General features: G+C 44.9%; 1 protein-coding gene across 7 annotated transcripts in view; it reads right to left on the reverse strand.

Annotated features, from left to right (window-relative positions):
* The window catches only part of FHIP1A (FHF complex subunit HOOK interacting protein 1A), a 311586-nt gene extending 301094 nt beyond the window's left edge, over positions 1–10492 (reverse strand). For 4 of the 7 annotated variants that reach the window (XM_055550630.1, XM_055550631.1, XM_055550632.1 and 1 more), the window contains exon 1: positions 10115–10490. The gene's annotated coding sequence lies outside the window, so the exon portion shown is untranslated. Of the gene's footprint in view, positions 1–10114 lie in introns of all 7 variants that reach the window. The other 3 variants (XM_055550636.1, XM_055550635.1, XM_055550634.1) reach the window with 3 other exon arrangements.
* Positions 10493–13226: the final 2734 nt, after the last annotated feature.

Consider the following 13226-nt stretch of genomic DNA (forward strand, 5'->3'; position numbering starts at 1 on the left):
TCCTTCAGGCCAAGGTTTTCGATTCCATGCTTCTGTGTCCAATTGCTGCTGGAACCACCCTATTAAACTAACCTCGAGGCAACTACTGTTTTCAGCATCTGCCCAAGGACTTTCCAGTGAGAAGCGTCCCATACACGTGCTGGTGTTGTCTGTCTCTTTCTTTTTCCTTCCTCACTTTTTCCACTCTACTTGGGGGCCTTATACCATACATACACTCTTCTGAGGAAGACAGTGATTGTTCCTAAGAAGGCCAGAGCTGCTATCAAAGAGGCACGCTCCTTAGTTATAAGCTGGCAAGAGCAGAGCCAAGGGAAGAGTGTGCCCAGCACACACTGGAGAAGGGCGTACCCCTTGATGCCACGGGACTTTGCTAACCTGCATGCTCTGGTGAAAGACGAGCCCTAAAGCACTCAGCACCGCCACAGACAAACAACGACTTCAGATGAGACTGTATGTGCGACAGTGCTCTTCAAGCCACGAACAACCAGGAGACTCTAAATCACTCCTGCTATAGAAGCGGCTGCAAGGAAGGCAGCAACCTGGGGGACAGGTGGGTATGTGGTTTGGAGCCTGACTCAGTCTGGAGGTGTTAAGTCGCTTCAGTCATGCTCGACTCTTTGTGACCCTATGGACTGTGGCCTGCCAGGCTCCTCTGTCCGTGGAATTTTCCAGCTAAGAACACTGGAGTGGGCTGTCATGCCCTCCTCTGGGGGATCTTCCCAACCCAGGGATTGAACCCTTGTCTCTGATGTCTCCTACATGGGCAGGCAGGTGTTTTTCCACAAGTGCCACCTGGGAAGCCCAGGTCTGAATAGAAGGGACCTTCAGTAACAAGAAGGGAAAAAGGAAGAGGGGCCAACAGGATTTAAAAGAAAGCCCAGACAACCAAGGGTGTGAAGAGTTTTCAAGACAGCAATCTCCCAAGGACCTCCGTGGTGGCTGGCTAACTGGCTAAGCCACCAGTGGCTAAGACTCTGCACTCCCAACGCAGGGGGCCTGGGTTTGATCCCTGGGCACAGAACTAGATTCTGTCTGACATGACTGAAGATCCTGTGTGCTGCAGTGAAGAAACAGTGCAGCCAAATACATAGTTTTTTTTAATCTTTGAAAAAAAAAAAAGACAGCAAACTCCCATTCATTCAATTCAACAAACACTTTGCTGAATGGCAGGCCCTGGTCTACATCTTGGGACACAGCCAAAGAGAGTCAAAACTAATTCAGCAGAGATCCCTGCCCTTCGTGGAGCTTTACGTTCTTATTTGGGGGTTAACTGATAAACAATACACAAAATAAATACGTAAATTGTAATATGTTAGAAAATAAGTGCAGGACAGAGGGGAAGGGAGAAGGAATGTGCAGAGGATCTGAACTACTCCGAGATTAAAAGACATACCAAAGTGCATAAGGAGGTCAGATTTGCAATGATGTTCCTCAAAAACTACATTTAACTGCAGGAGAAATGAGGAAAATCAAACAGCTTGAATGAAATGTGCATAAAATTGGACAAACCCAAATTGCCTAGGAACACAGAGCTCTTTTTCCATATTTCGTCTTCTTGACCCTTGCTCAAAATTATTGATACCAACATGCTATGTAACGTAATTATGGAGGAAGATACGAAATGACTTCACCACAGGCAGAGCAAAGGGAATTACAAGAGACAAGAGCAAAGCAGATGAGAGCAAGAATAGCTGCGAACCAGTACTTCATGAAAGGGCTAATTCAATAGAACTTTAAATATGGCTCAACTTTTTCTTAGGAAAAGTTAGCTCTAGGTCAAGGACAATGTATAAGTTTTGTTTCTAGTAACAACTCCAAACAACTGGCAGAGTCTCCCTGGAGCACTGCTCTGATAAAGAGTTCTGGGTCCTGTGGGCAATGAGCTAGACATTTCTTCCCGGGGCACAAGGTGGGGGGCTGAGCACACAGGCCCCACACTTGCCTCTCCTTCCTCGGTAGAGCTTAGTGCTTTAAAAGAAAATCAGTAAACACTGACCACCTACTATGTGAAGCAAAACCAAGAGCAGTGGAGGATTTGCAGCATAGAGCTTGATCCGAGTCCTCATGGAGTTTATAATATAACTAGGAACAAGAACAATTGTATAAAAGATCTTTTAACACTAGAAAGCTAATGTCTAGTGACTAAATTCCTAAAATTTCAGTACAGAGGCTCAGATGCCAGGAAACTGCTACAGGAAAAGATAGCCAAGAAAGGCTTAATGGAGGACACAGGCTCAGAACTGGATTTGAAGAATTCACATCACTGAGATAGGAAAGAGGAAGGGCCAGTCCCATCAGAGAGAGTGGGAAAGGAATAGGTAGGTGTGCTCAGGAATGGAGAACAGGTCGGCACGGCAGCCTGCAAGAGGGCCTGCATGGGGCACACCACAGACGCCTCGACTGTTAGGGATCGCCAGGGAAACAGACCAACCGAAGACATACAGATAAGGGAGGTGGACAGACGGAGAGAACAAACACGGACGCCAGCGGGAGAAAGGGGTGGGGGTGGGATGAACTGGGACGCTGGAAGTGACATATTTACACTCCCATGTATAAAGTATATAACTAATGGGAAGCTGCTGGACAGCACAGGGAACTCTAGTCAGTGCTCTGTGGTGACCTAAATGGGAAAGAAACACAAAAAGGAAGGGATGTATGTATACATACAGCTGATTCACTTTGCTGTGCAGCAGAAAGTGACACAACATTATAAAGCAACTATACTCCACCAAAAATTTTAAAAATAAAGGATGTATATTTATATATATATATATATATATATACACACACACACATACATACACACACACAGACAGAAAGGTTTATTAAAAGGAATTGGCTCATGCAATTACAAAGGCTGAGAAGTCCCAAGATCTGCAGTTGGCAAGCCAGAGAGGAACAGCTGATAATACAGTTCAAGTCCAAGCTTAAGGCCAAAGGCACAGAAGATGGATGTCCTAGCTCAAAACCTGTCAGGCAGAGAGCGCGAATTCTCCCTTCCTCAGCCTTTCTGTTCAATTCAGGTCTTCAGTGGATTGACTGAGGCCCATCCACAACAGAAAGGCCATCTGCTCTACTCAGTCTACCAATTCCAATGTCAAGCTCATCCAGAAACACCCTCCCAGACACACCCAAAACAATGTTTAATCAAATCCCAGGACAACCTGTCACCCAATCAATTAAATTTGGCACCTAAATTTAGCCATTATACCTTGAATTGACTTATTACTCAGCAACAAGGACCATGATCAGTGACATAAACAAAGCTGTACTGTATAGAATCAGACCAATCATGGCATGAAAATGGATTACAGAAAGAAAAACTGGAAATGAAAACAAGGTAAAACACATTATAATTGCCCACGTGATGATAAGACGCAGACCATGAACAACACACACGAATGGGATTCTGTTCACAATAAGGTACTCAGCTAGGTGACTAAGAGGAGTTACTCTTGTCATCCTATAGTTTAACAGGATGTCAGGATCCAAATAAAGACCTATGCAGCAGGAACTGGAGAAGCAAGCCTAGGATTTCAAAGGTCAGCAATGAGGATGCAGATTTAGGGATCACCCTTGTAGGGGAGGGAGCCAAGTCGTGAGTTTGCTCCAGGAGTGCCCTGCCCCGCCCCCGCCCCGCCCCCCCCCCCACACACAGAAGCCCGAAGGACAGCAGGTTGAATCAGTCAGGCTTGAGTCAGAAAGTCTTGCAAGAGCGACTCGTTTTGTGATTCACTGTGGAGGAATGACCACGCCTAGGTGGCACACTAATCCTAAAACATGATCAAGAGGTAGGATGACTTTAGGAGGAAAAAAGGGAGGAGCAACACAACCAGCCCCCAAACAACCAAAACACAGCTTACAAGCTGATTTCATCAAGAGCGTATGCAGGGTCCACTTTCCGAATCAGACACACAAAGTCCTCAACATGAGCCCAGTGGAGAAGTACAAGGAGGAAACTGAAGGACAAACCTCATCAAGCTGATAAGAAATTAGCATTAACCATTAAGTTTTTAATAAAACTCGAGTAAATAGCACATTGTCTAGTATTTCCTGAAGCAAATCAAGGCCAGTGAAAGTCCTGTTGCCACTTTTTTCATAAACATTACTGCATCTTGCTTAAAATAAGCAAAGTGTAAACATTCTGAAATATATCACAAACAGGAGGGATTTTAAATATTCAACTTATTAAAAAAGTAACAGTGTTAGAGAACAGGCGATAACCAAGACTAATACACAAGAAATGTTTCATCTTCCCACAAAAAAAACCCAAAATGTAAGAACTATATACAAACAATGAAGTTTCACCTGTATCCTAAAAAATTCTTAATTTATTAAGAAATTTTTCATATAAAAGACTTCAAGAAGCATTTTTCCTAATAAAATAAATATGGGCAGACATCATCTTAATTTTAAGGGTGCACCAAATATTTATGCTAAATGACCTACTGATGATGATATTTTTAAAGTATAGCTTATATTACTTATGCATAAATACACATGTGTATTACACACGTGTGTGTGTATATACACACATAGGGTATGTGTGTGTGTGTATATATATATAAGTGTGCATGTGTGTACATTTATATTTGTTAAGATGTTTTTATGCTCATTCTAATATGTTACAAAGAAAATCATGAATGAACTCCAAGTACAAGTTCCATGAAGACAAACAAAACAGAAGGTATTCATCCTGAGGAATGAAACATAATCCTCTAATTGAATGGTTATGAACAAAGCTTGGACTCCATGAAAATATTAATCAGCTCTCTAAGATGACCAATAAAAACTTTGCCACAGGAATTCCTGAAATGTTCCTGCTTCAATGAGCCTAGGTCATGAAAATTTACCCAAAGTATTATATTTCACATTTGCCACACATAGATGAGTAAAATTAGTTCTTGGGACTTTCTGCAGGTCTAAAGATCTTAAAATTGACCCATGACCAATATTTCACACACTCACTCTGCATTCTGCAAAGCCTAGTGGAGTCCCTGAACTCCTTAATGGCATGTCCTAGAATAATGTTCTTTAAAAAAAAGTTTTTTAACTATGTTCCATAAAAAGTAATTAGCAGCTCATCCAACAACTGCAGAGTATTTTTAGAGCTGTTACCAATTACTATATTCTCTTGGGGAAAACGTTAAAACCAAAAAAATCTGAAATGATGTGAGCCTCACCTAAAAGCTCAGCGCCTTTTGTTACTATGACCTTTTGTTTCAGAGTCTGCTCATATATTAATAATTTCTATCTTTGGTCCAATATATTCAAAAATAAAAAAGCCACTAATATAGTTTAAAACGTAGAGACACTACTAGAGGAAGTATAAACTAGAGATATTTAACTTTTCATCCGTCTGACTCTTTCACAAACCTCTCCTACCCAAGTGTACAAAGATATACTTTCAAGGATGTTTTCTAAAGTATTATTTTTACTATGGGAAAATGGGAAACCCCCCACATTTCCAACAATAGGAAACTGTTTAAATTACCTGTGATGCAATACTACACAGTATGATCTGTATGTATGGCTATGGAAACATTTTCAATGCATATTAAGTTAAAAATTAAGTTGAAAGTTGTACTCGTTTACCCCCACTTGTTATTAAAATCACAATTATAAATACATTTTAATTTAGGAAAATTTGGGGGAACTTTCTCTAGAATACAACATCACAGTGCACTTTTCATTTTCAACATTATATATTTCTGTAGTGTTTGAATGTTGAATAATTATGTATTGTGTGTATAATCAGAAAAAAATAAAGTTTTCTTTTAAGTTGGTCATATAATTTTAGAGGGAAAGTAGAAAATCTCATGTATAAAGAAAAGAGAAATCTTGGAGTGTTAAAAACTTTTCTATTATAGTTCTGCTATATCACCTGCCTCAGCCTCTCTCTTGGAAGACCGTTGTTCCCTTATTCTCAGAATTTCAAAATTAAACAACCCACATAGATATCAGAAAGACCTTCTTATCATCTCCCATTAGTAATAGCTTCTCGGGATAAAAGTTTAGGCCAAACTCCAGTATTTATCAAACTCAACTGAGTAACACTGTTAATTTCTGAATAGCTACAGACAGACTGCAAAAGTGTCTCTAATCCTAATTAAAAGTTTTTGTAGAATTAACCTCAAAAGTGTACAGATTGTGCAGACTTTGAAACTCTGAAGCACTTTTGTGATAGAAATATGAGGAATTAGAGATAATTACCTATTTTTGAATCCACAGTCCAACAACCTAATCAAACACTGTAAAAAGTAGACAGAAAGGAGAAGGGACCAATGCCTGGAAAGGTGACTAAGGAATCACAAGCACGGAGGAAAGTTCCACCTGCCTGGGGAAGGGTGTGAACCTGGGAGACCTTAGCAAAACAATTCAACTATATTTCAATTTCCTCACCTACAAGAGGAAAGGGCTGGAAATAACCAATCTCTGCCGTCCCTTTTGACTCTAAAATTCGAAAAACAAACCTTTACTCTTTCCTTGCCAAAGAAGACCTAAAAAAGCAATACACATGTACACAGCATAAAATATAATGTATAAGGTTATAAGATACTTGGCCAAAAACAGCAGAGTCCTGCCTGGCTCCTCCGCACCCTTGAGTTCCACTCTCCAAAAGAAGCCCTTTCAACTCTTTTAGATGTTTCTTCTAGTAATTAATTCCATATTTGTAAACCCCACACTTAAATTCTATTTTCTGATTTTTTCCAACCGTAGATCCTAGTCAAAGTTCCTTATGGCAACTAGTAGGGTATTTATTTACCTACCCCACCTTGTGGGGTGCAGCTACACTGTTAAGATGCAAAGGATATAAAGATGACATGCATGTACACACACGTGTAAGTACGTGTTTCTATAGTCCCCCATGAGCACGCATTTTGGTTAAGGAGAAATAAGACCCCATTTTGCATCCAAACACTGCACAAAATGTAGCAGCGAAAAAATTAAAAGTCTGGCCTCTAAATCAGAAACGCTGCACTTGGGTCTGAGTTCAACACATACAGGAACAAAATATGCACCTAAAAGTTTCTTATTTTCTCTGAATCCCATCTGTTTTCCTCCTGTATAATCTGAACATAATAGCACTTCAAAATGGTTGAATCACAAAGCACAAATATGGTATGTGCTCGGCCCCTCAGTCATGTTCCGACTCTTTGCAACCCCAGGGACTGTAGCCCGCCAGGCTCCTCTGTCCACGGGATTTTTCAGGCAAGAATACTGGAGTAGGTTGCCATTTCCTTCTGCAGGGGATCTTCCCCGACCCAGGGATGGAATCCGCATCTCTTGCATTTCCTTTACTGGCAGGAGGATTCTCTAACACTGTGCCACCAGGGAAGCCCCCATACTACATCTAATCTTAGCCAAATGGCCAAGAAGCGATGGCAAGAGCTGCCTTTTTGGTTAAGTCAGCCATCTCAAGACCCACAAAAAAGTGACTTTCTGTTATTGTCTTCACTAAGAGATCCCTATAAATGAAGTTCCTGAAGCTACTGGTCACTTGAGCACCGTTCTCCTGTGTAGGCTAAAAACTAAGAGGCAGACGTCATCAAGAGTAAGAGTGAAGTAAGGTGTTCACTCTTCACAGAAGTGTGAGAAGGGTGAAGTAAATCATATTTCACAGTCAAAATCTGAGGGGCCAGCTCTCCCAAGGGCCTATGTATCACCCAATGAGACAAATGTGCACAGAACATCGGGCATCTAAGCAGGGATCAGAGAAAGCAGCTCTTGTTTTATATTTGCAGAGAGAAGGAGCTTTCTTACCAAATTCTCTGTCGAAAACTGCAACAAGAACATAATTTCCAAAGTCACACCTCAGGCTTCTGCTAATATGTACCTCTATATTTCAACATTATTTGTACATCTGCTTTCTGACCTGCAGACATAATCTACTGACTTCCTATTATGGCAGAAAAGAACTCTGCAGAGAAAGTGTTTTGAACCAATTTCGAGAAGTTATCACGAAGAACTGTCCAGCAGTGCATTACTGACACTGTAGTAAAACAGTCCTCTCATTTCTGGTCTTCAAAGGCCCACATTAAAAGTGATACAACCTGGGCTCCCCTGGTTGTCCAGGGGCTGACTCCACACTCCCAAAGCAAGGGGCCCCAGGTGGATGCCTGGTTAGAGAACTAGATCCCGCATGCCACAACTAAAGATTTCACATGCCATAACGAAGACTGAAGATCCCACGTGCTGAAACTAAGACCCAGCTCAGCCAAACAAATATCTTTTCTTTTATATAAAGTGATACAACCGTACTCTATTTAGGGGAAGGTAGGAAGCTAGCTGGGCAGTTGTGCCTACATTGTGAAACCACTCTAAATCTCTCTCTGAATCTAGTTCAGTGATAGGCAGTTTCTCTTGTCTTTTCTATCTGCCCCACACAGTTAAATCCTATTCCTAAAGCCACAGGACAAATGACAAATGGGACCCCAAACTTTATTTCAAGACAAACATGGAAACAATTTCTATGAACCTGGCAGAGAGGGGTTAACTGGAACTAAAAGAAACCAGCTTTTAATTATGTGAAAAGGTTATCTAAATCCAACAAGTATGCCACATTAAGCCGTAAATGTACAGATTGAATCTCCTGTTCGATTTCTGTCCAGCGAGGACAGCTAAAGTTCTCCAAATGTGGACTTGGGCTGTAGTATGCTACGTTTGGGCAGTTTCAGGGAAAACATCCTGTCCGGGGCCAGGTGTCCAAGTGAATTTGAGGTCAGGCAGGTGACCCTGCCAACCAGACATGGTACATTAAGGAGAGGAAATCTTTTCTCTCGCTAATCAACAGGATAAAGGTGATTAAGCAGGAATTATTTTTCAATGACCTACATAATTTCATCAGGGCTGCTGTGGCTATTAGCAGAGAGCAGCTGACTTCTAATGAGATGAATTTGATAGCAGGCCCCTTCCAGAGAAGGCAGGCAGTAGGCCCAGTGAAGCAACAAGCAACTTGTGAAGCAACAAGTGGTGTGCACTGTTCACTCCTCCTCCTCAGGACTCTCCTCTGTTTTGATCTCCTTTCTTCCACTGGGAATATTCCTCACCTTGGATGGCAAAGGTTGCAGCACCTGCTGAATGGTGGAAGCTGGGTCTATTTTTTGTTTAATTTTTATTTTATACTGGAATATAGTTGATTTACAATGTTGTCTTAGTTTCAAGTGTACAGCAAAGTGATTCAGTTATACACATTCATATATCCATTCTTTTTTCAGATTCTTTTCCCATTTTAGTAATTACAGAATATTGGATAGAGTTCCCTGTGCACCCAGTTGGATCCATCCATTCATAACAGAGCAGGATAAATTAGGAGTCTGGGATTAACAAAACCGGGCTCTATTAAGAATGGATGGATCCAAGTGGGTGGGACAGAACTGGGCTAATTCATTAGACCTGCCCATTTGATTCCCAAAGTCCCCAGGAAACAAGGCTACCCCTGCCATCAACACCTGGCTCTGGCTGGGCTCTTGAAATAGGACAGCAGTTCCACTCCCGAGAAGTGGAATTATAACAAAGGACCTTTGTTAAGGTCGGAGCAGGACACACACACACACACACCATCATCATCACCGTCAATAATAACTACGACTTGAAAGCAGTTTCACTAGAGAACTTGATGAAATTGAGCAAAAGCCACCCAACGAGTAAGTCCTCACACCTGGCAAGTACTGCAAACTTGAGAGTGGCACCGCCTCCGCCTCTGCCTCTGGTATAAAAGCGACAAGGTCTGGAGAGGAAAACTGAGCCCCAGACCTCTTCGCCTTTGCCTGTTCCTCCCGTAGGACTCAGCTCTCCGGCCCCAGGGACCAAGAAAAGGGTGGAGAGCCCTAATGTCATCCTTCTCCGCCAAAACAAGCTAGCTCTCTCTCCCTCGGGATCAGTCACAGAGTAACGCCCGGTCCCGCGGCTCGGGGAGCCAACCTCCTTCCAGCCGCGCCTGGCCCGACACAGAGACCTTGTCTGGGCTATTCCCAAGGGCCCGCTCCCAATTCCTGCGCCTCCCGTCCGGTCGGAGAGCTCAGGAAGAGGCGCTTCTTCCCTCCCGCTTCCCACAACCCCTAAAGCAAGAGACCCCCCTCAAGCGCAAGTCTCAGAACCGCGCGCCACGTACCTGTCAGTGGCAGCGGCTCCTCCTCCCGAGGGCGCGGTGGGGGGACAGTGCAGAAAGTTTGTGCCGCTGCCCGCGCCGCACGCCGCGAGGAAGGGGGACCGGGCTCCTCGCCGAGTCCGGGACAGTCCGCTCCGCTCCCGGGCGGGCCGAGGCTCTCAGATCTCTGCTCAGCTCCCCCACGCCCGGCTCCAAGTGTACAGCGGCTCCCCGGGAAAGGACGAGGCGGGAGAAGGTCCGAGCGCAACTCGCCGACGGTGCGTCAGCGGGCGGCGGAGTCGCGCCGCTCCCCAGCTCCCCCGCCCCCTACCCCGCGCCCTCGGGAGCGCAGGCGGGGCTCGGCCGGGGAGGGGCCCAACCTGCCAGGCCGGCCTCGGGGAGCGCTCGCCCGGCCCGCCCACCGGCCCCGCCCCCGCCCCGCCGGCCCCGCCCCTCGCAGGCCCCGCCCCTGCCCCCAGCGCGTGGCCGCCAGGTGCAGGGTGGAGAGGAGCGGAATCGGCTGCGACTTGGCCCCGGCGCCCGTTGCCAAGGTGAAGGAGGCGGAGCCTCTGAGGGAAAGTTTCCACCGAAACTTGAACCCCGCGAAATGGAGGACACCTCGCCCTTGGGGACTCGTCTATCGCTGGAACTATACCCCTTCACGAACACACACACACTACGTTTACAGTCGTGCCAAAAGGCTCATTACTTGGGTTCTGCTGAATGGAGAAAGTGAGACACCTCCATGCGACACGCGCCCTGTGAGTATAGGTGTACGTGTCACAGTTCACTGGCAGTTTTCCCCCAAATATGAGGGCTCTTTAATTGGACAGTTCAACAGCAAAAAGAAACTTTCCCATCTCACAACTCCTCGGAAAATGAGAGAGCAGGTTGGGAATCCATTTCCCTATCGCCCAGGGTATGGCGATGGCCTTTGGCACTGCCTTTCCAGAACCCAGACCTCGGACCACGGACGACCGGACTCCATGTTTGCTGGCTGCTTATCATCGGAGACCCTGCCCATTGTCTTGCTAGCACTGCCACCTCGTCCTCCCCATTTCTCCTCCTTCCACGCTCCTTGCCTGTTCGGATGGTAAAGTCGAGGATCTGCTTTCTGAACTTTAAATCCAGGAGGAGGAATCAAATTCCTGGTTAGAGGCTCTCTTGGCATTTCCAGAGCCCTGTGGTTGGTGTGGCTGAAACTTGAGGTGAGCCACAATCAGAGCGGGTTGGGCCGAACTATGGCTTGCAAAGGCGGATGTGGGGTTTTTCCTACCCGCAACATCCTGCTGGCGCCTCACCAGATTCTCCTTTGGAGGAAGTATATCTTCCTCCCTCTATTCTCGATGAATGGCATCCAGTGACAACGAAAATCTAGTCTACCTAGCTTCGGGTTCTCTTTTGCAACCTTGGTAATCAGAGGATGCAAAAAGGCCACACTTCCGGCTCTACCACCACTGGTATTCTTGATGACTGCAGCAGGGATGCACCTGCTGCAAATAACTCTCAGAATTCACCAACCTTCCACCTATTACAAGTCCAAGACAGGTAGCCAACTAAAAGCTGCGGAAGGACAGGGAGATAAAAGCATAGGAGCCAGGAAGTTCTGCCCAGCAGGTCAGGGCCTGTTCTAACTATTGGGATGTGGGGAAATCATCTATTCAACCATTATAGAGTGTTTTTTCCATGCTAGGCATTCTCCTAGGGATTGGGGACACAGCAGAGAACAAAAACAAAAATTGTAGCCCTCATGGAGTCTACCTTCCAGGCAGGAGACACAAATGATAAAGAAAATATGTGGACTGCCATATGATTCAGAGAAGGAAATGGCAACCCACTCCAGGACTCTTGCCTGGAAAATCCCACTGACGGAGGAGCCTGGTAGGCTACAGCCCACGGGGTCGAAAAGAGTCAGACACGACTGAGCGACTTCACTTCACTCACTCAACTCACTTGATACTTGATCACTGGAGAAGGAACTGGCAACCCACTCCAATATTCTTGCCTGGAGAATCCGATGGACAGAGGAGCCTGGTGGACCATGGTCCATGGGGTCGCAGAGAGGCGGACATGACTGAAGTGACTGAGCACACATTCACGCCATATGATTAGAAATGCTGTGAAGAAAAATTAGGGACAGAACATAAGGAGTAAGAGGAATGTTCTCTTATATAGGCGATCAAAGAAAGCTGCTGGAGATATTTGGGCAAAGGCCTGAAGGAAGTGGGAAACAAGATATCTGAGCTGATAACTTTTGAGGCAGAAAGCACAGCAAGTACAAAAGCCCTGAGGCAGAGGCAGGAATATGCCTGAGTGTGCTGGGAGGCCACTGTGGCAGAAAGGAGAGAAGTCAGAGAAGAAGGAGAGGTGACATGGATCAAAGGAGGCCCCCACGCTGAGTGAACTGGAAGCCACTGGAGGGGTTTGTGTAGGAAAGTGACATCTTCTGACACCTTGTAATAGGATCACTTTGACTGCTGGGTTGAGGACAGTTGTGGGTGAGGGCTGACGCAGAGACCAGTGAGAGGCTACAGAAATAACCCAGGAGCAAGAAGAGAGCGACTGGGCCAGGGAGACAGAGGTAGTGGACGGAGTGAGTTGACAGGGAATCCTCAAAGACTGGATATGGAGTGTGGAAGTAACTGGACAAGGAGTAACTGAAATTTGCTGCTGACATGTTGAGTTTATTCCTTAAAAAGTATCTGACTTTCTCCCTGTTTTAGAAGAAGAGACCTAACTAGTGCATGTATTAATGAAAATGCATCTATTTCAGAGCGGACTTTAACAGTTTAGTTTTTTTACTTTATAAACTGTGAATGAGTATGCCAGCAGCATATGAGGTAGCTGTTTTATATTTAAATAAATTTCACGTACTCTGTAAGTCCAGGCCTCTTTTAAATCTATATCAATCTGCTTTGAAATACAGTTTCTACCTATGATTATATGCCGGGAGCCAGCATATTGCATATTGAGTGCATATTGCATATTGAGTGCAGCACTTTCCACAGCATCATCTTTCAGGATCTGGAATAGCTCAACTGGAATTCTGTCACTGCCGGGAGCCAGCGTGAGGAGCTCCACCCATGACAAAGGTCATGAGGAAGGAGGCTCGGCATACGCAAAGGTGGGATCGAGC

The sequence above is a fragment of the Bubalus kerabau genome, chromosome 16 (genome assembly GCF_029407905.1).
Source record: "Bubalus kerabau isolate K-KA32 ecotype Philippines breed swamp buffalo chromosome 16, PCC_UOA_SB_1v2, whole genome shotgun sequence".
NCBI lineage: Eukaryota > Metazoa > Chordata > Mammalia > Artiodactyla > Bovidae > Bubalus > Bubalus kerabau.